Here is a 6,000-nt window from a genome sequence, read left to right on the forward strand (position 1 = left end):
TTATCTTCACAAATGAACACCACTTAAATGATTTTTGAGGCATAAATGCAATTTCCAAAAGTAAAAAGCTAACGTTAGGCTAACATTAACATTAACGGTAGTTTTTCAAAAACAACCAAAAAAAATATATATATAGCGCAAGTATAAACACAACACAACACTGTGAAGGCAGACCGGTCTAGTTAGCAGATGAATTTCCATGTTGGGAATGATGATGTTAAATGTCCCTGGCAACATCTGCAGTCTCGCTTAGCCACTTGTTAGCAATCGCCTTTTTTGAGACATGTAAAAGCTTTAAAAATTACAAGGAAAGTATTTACTGACATATTTTCATACAGCAAGACATGAAAATCTCTGAAGCTTGTGTCAGTCACAGACCTTTTTTCAGGCATCTCATCAAACCCATTCAAGAAACCCACTGAATTCAAGACAAGGGAACAAGTTGTAGGACTCCTTCCTGCACCACTCTGTTACCACCAGTGAGGTCCCCTTTAGCCACTGCCCTTGAGCAAGGAAGCTAGACAGCATCCAAATGTGAACTGCCTAATCATTAAGGTCGCTCCTATAACGAAACATCCAAGATCCAGGACGACATCAGGAAGATGGCCCCCAAAGATGAGCTGCCAAGTGAATACCTGAATACCTCAGGCAGCAGAAACCTGAGAATGCAGGAGTGGAAGATGAACTGTCATGCCCCTGCACGGCATGTACCACTGACAGCTCAGAAGCACTAATCATGGCAGCACAGGAACAGGCACTTGGTACAAGATCAACAGAAGCAGGGGTCTACCACACCAGACAGGACCCCACGTGCAGGCTGTGCAAAGATGCTCCTGAGACACTTCAGCACATAATAGCAGGGTGTAAGATGCAAGCAGAATCAGCGCACATGGGACGCCACAACCAAATGGCTGGTGTAGTGTACAGGAACATGTGCACTGAGTATGGGCTGGAAGATCCCAAGGTTACAATGGAAGACACCTCCTACGGTGGTTGAGGATGGCCGAGCTAAGATCCTGTGGGACTTACAGATCCAGACTGTCAGACTGGCGATGGCTAACCAACTGGACATCGTGTTGATTGACAAACAACAGAAGAAGGCGGTGGTGACAGATGTAACAATCCTGAGCGATGGCAACATCAGGAAGAAGGAATACGAGAAGCTCGAAAAATACCAAGGGCTAAAAGAGAAGCTGGAAGAGATGGGGGGAGTAAAGGCAACAGTGGTGCCAGTGGTAATCGGAGCACTCGAGGCTGGGAGAGTGGCTCCAGCAGATTCCAGGTACAGCATCTGAGGTCTCTATCCACAAGAGCAAAGTCCTACAAACAGCTAAGATACTGCGCAGAACCCTCAAACTCCCAGGCCTCTGGGGTAGAGGACCCAAGCTTGAGGAAGCCCCCCCCCCCCCCCCCCTTTTTTTTTTCACATTACCCAGAAAAATGGTGGATTGTTTTTACACTTCAATTTTTGTATGGAATTTTGATTTGTGAGCTTTAGATTGGTATGCAGGTTTTGTTACCTTTGGACAGAGCCAGTCTAGTCCCCGTTTGCAGTCTCCGTGCTAAGCTAAGCTAAGCTAAACGGCTGATGGTTATAGCTTCATGAAAATAGCATCTTGTCTAACTCTTTGCTAGAGTGGGAATACGCATATTTACCAAAATGTTGCCGCATGTTTTACGGGCCCAGTTTCATTAGTGGAGCACAAATCATGGTAGCTGGGAGAAACAGTGCGCTGAAAACCTTTCACGAACAGATTTACGTTGTGACTGGAATCCAGTATAAGATTATAGAAGATTAAACCTTTGGAAGCTTTCAAGGTGCACATAGTGAAATAAGAGGCTACTGTACTGTAGTTATAATGTACTTGCCATATAATTATACCTAGCAGCACACAAGTCAGAGAGTTCAAAAGGAGTGGGTTCAGAGAGTTTTCACATGTTGGCTGCAATACTTATTTACTCACTGACTGTAAACTCCATGTGCAACCCACATTATGTCAACACTGCATGTAGATTATTTTTCATATGACTACGGTGTTTGCATATTGCATGAGGGCATCTCTCTCTTTTTGTCCTCAAACACACAACACACACACACAGAGGAGGAGGAGGAGGAGGAGTGAGACTGTGATCACCGACAGAAGGAATAATTCATCCTGCACAACAGAAGACAGTAGGAGGGAAAGCGAGAGAGCCTTTGGCAGAACCACAAAGAAGACTACAGTAGTTCTCTTGTATTACACTCTGATATAGCTTCTCACACACGAATAAGCAAGAAGCATTTGCTATATATAAAGTATTTATCCTTATCTTCCGCACGAGAAAACTGAGCAGTGGAGTCATCTGCAAATACAGTGTGCCTCTTGCCAGAGCCAAACTTAACACTCTTTGTTGTCTGCCGAAAGGCTTTTGAACTATTGCGCAATCCCATCATTTCACATGCAAACTGGAGTTTCCACCCACCTCCCTTATTCCTCTCGAAAACTCTCTCTGTCTCTCATTCTAACTTCCTCTCTGCTAGTCTTCGGGGTGGCCTTCCTGCAAGACAGCTGTCCTGTTCTGTTCTGTTCTTGTTGTTGTATCCAGTTGGCTGTGATCTGACTTCTAATCATGTCTGTAGAGTTTTGTTTAGCTTTGCTGGCTCTCTCCTCTCTGACTGCTGCATCTGATCCAGGCTGTGAAGAGCTGCTGAAACCTCTGGAGGATCAAAGCCAGGTATGTTGCCCTCAGCATTTACATACAAGCGGAGTCGATATTTGCTTTGTTTCAAAAGGCCACTCATGGTGGTTTTACATCATGACTTAACCTAATTATAACTTACATTATAACAATCAGCTTTAAAGCCTAGTTATGAGTGAAATTCGTAAGCTACAGTTATTATTTAATCTCAGTTAGCGGGGGGTAGAGAAAATAAGGGGCCTCCCTACTGACACCAGCAGAAAACATAGTAAACAAAATGTAAATAGACTCAAACATGATTTATTTATATATTGTGCCCATCCCCAAATGATAGGAATGCCATCCAAAAAAGAGGAATCAAACTCACCAGGGTAGAATTTAAAAAACGATCCAGTCATACTTGGTAGTGGGCTCAGTTCCTTTCTCGTCCTCCACACACACGGTTGAGGAATCACCAAAAACACAAATCCATTGAAGTTTATTCTCCTTACAAGGCAGGTTGTCTCCTACCGGCCACAAACCTTCACCTCAGTGCAACACACCTGAACCCAGTTAACTCACAGGTGGCAACAAGATAGAGCAGGGGTGAGAGGGGGACACTGCAAGACACATTGAGCTTGTATTCGAAGGCTATTCTGTTTTAAAACCCTCTAACAATCCTGTGCATGCCTCTCCCGTCACCTTTGTGTCGGTGTCACCACATTATTTTTGTTGGGTAATACAACTGATACCAAATACTGTATACTTTCTTGACAATGGTTTCACAGATCTACAACATGTGGGGTTTAAGAGCTCCAAATTCTTTTTTTTATACAAGTATAAATTTGTACATTTTTAATTTTGCACATCTGTTTATAGGTTTCTGGAAAATGGATATTCCACGCTGCAACATCGGACAGTGAAGAGTTGATGAACTCATTGAGAACTCTCGACAGCTCCTGGATTGAACTCTCACCCAAACCTGATAGTGATGACATGATCCTTCGCTGGGGAGACAAAGTGTAACTGTTAATGATCTTTTGAAAATTAATGTTATTTCACTACCTTTAAGGCATAAGAAACACTAAAAAAGAAATGCACGTCCCAGTGCTTATTGGAGTGGGTGCTGGATCAAAGAAATATCTGAGTTGAAACAAATCGATCGGCAAAACAAATAGCTCCCACTGAAAGTGTTTTTCTTCAGAAGTCTGGCAAAGAGCTGTTTGCCCAAAACGTTGCACAATGGCTTTAAAGGGAAATTTCGGTTTATTTCAACCCGTCTCCTATCATCCTAAATTTGTTTCAAGTGACTAGTGACATACAGATAATAGTTAGCATGTTAGCCATTAGCCTAGATACAGCCGTAGCGTCAGACCTGTTAAAACGTAAGTGAACGGGCATCCTTTCAAGTGCAAAGTTAGTCCACTAAACAAGCTTTTTTTCTCCACAAAGACCGCCTCATATCGTTAGGACAAATGTCAGAGAACATATAGAAAACAACATGTAAATGTGTTATCTTACCTTACCGGTGTGGTGCCATGTTTGTTTATCCCTCTAGCTCTGCTTTCCAAAGCGCGGCCGAAATATATCTCGCCAGCTCTAGATAAAGCCCAGCTGGATACTAACGTTACTCCAGGTGGAGGTGTCTCGTCCTCGGTCACATCCAGACCTTGAAAATAAGGCTGCAACTAGTCCCATTCCTTGCAACAGAGGCATTCCTCACAGGTACGCCACCAATCTCCAGAGCTATGCAGCCTTGCAGCAGCCATTTGTCCTCTACCTGTTGCGCCTCTCTCTCTCTTCCTCCGCTCTTCAATCTCACAAAGCTCTTCGTAAGTGTATCCTTCCAGCTGTTCTCACGATATTTCGGCCGCGCTTTGGAAAACAGAGCTAGATGATAAACAAACATGGCAGCACACCGGTAAGGTAAGACAACACGTTTACATGTCATTTTCTATATGTTCTCTGACATTTATCCTAATGATATGAGGTGGTCTTTGTGGAAAAAAAGCTTGTTTAGTGGACTAACTTTGCACTTGAAGGTATGCCCGTTCACTTACATTTTAACAGGTCTGACGCTACTAATGCGCCCCGGCTGTATCTAGGCTAACGGCTAGCATTTTAACTATTATTTCTATGTCACTAGTCACTTGAAACAAATTTAGGACGATATGAGACAGGTTGAAATAAACCGAAATTTCCCTTTAAAGGTCCAGTGTGTAGGATTCACGGGGATATATTGGCAGACATTGTATATAATGTATTAAGTATGTTTTCTTTAGTGTATAATAACCTGAACATAAGAGTCAAAGTGTTACCTTAGAATGAACGGTGTACCTACATAGGGAGCCGGTCCTCGTCTACATAACCCGCCATGTTGCACTGTCAGGTTTCTACAGTAGCTTAGAACAGAAGAAAACAAACACGTGTTTTTGTATCAGCTACCATTATTAGCAGCCCCTCCACTATGAGCTAAACAGCAACGAGCCTAACAGCACTGGAGAAACAGTGACTTGTAATGTGAAACTGCTTCATTTAGTGTTTTTACTGGTTTTAATCACCTGGTCTGTTTGTTTTAGAGAGGAAGAGACCTGTGTGGATAATTGACCCTTTTGTTAAGCCCCGCCCCTCTGTGATGGTCCATTAAGCTGTCAGACTGTAGCTAACTGCACTCCCTGAGGACATATTGGCTAGTTTTTGGGGGAAAAAATGACAAAGCGATTTCAGAGAGAAGCAGACAGAGAGGTCTACAATATGTGTTTGAAGGATATACCCAGGAAATCAAACTCACTCAGCAGCAAAAACTATGGCTAGCTAGCAAACCCTACACTTTTAAGGCTTTGATTTTGGTTTTGGAACAGTGAAGAAACATATATCTTCTTCCAACCTCTCCAGGTCATACACGTGCCCCAGGCAAAACATTTAGCTTGAAATCCACAAAACCAGCCTGAGATAAAAGAAAATCTGAAACGATTGCATGAGAACCTACAGAGCACAGCTGTGTTGTTGGACCCTTGTCGAAGCGTCTACATTTGAGAGGTGGGACATAGCAAAGGGTCAAAAACACCTCCTGAACAATTGACACAGAAGGAATCTAACAGGGAGTTCAAGCTTAGCACATGAAGAAGTTTCAGTAGGTTGCGATCTACAGTCTTCACCACTAGATGCCACTGAAGCCCACACACTGCTGCTCCTTTAGGGCAGTCAGTGTGTCAGGTAACTAATGAGACTTTCTCCAGTTTTAAAAACGTATTATTTTGATCTCTCCTTACAAGGAATGGAAAATGTGTTAGAGGAAGCGTTAATGCCACCTCCATGGGAAACACCACCAGAGTGACATGC

Source organism: Epinephelus fuscoguttatus, linkage group LG6, assembly GCF_011397635.1.
Source record: "Epinephelus fuscoguttatus linkage group LG6, E.fuscoguttatus.final_Chr_v1".
Classification (NCBI taxonomy): Eukaryota; Metazoa; Chordata; class Actinopteri; order Perciformes; family Serranidae; genus Epinephelus; species Epinephelus fuscoguttatus.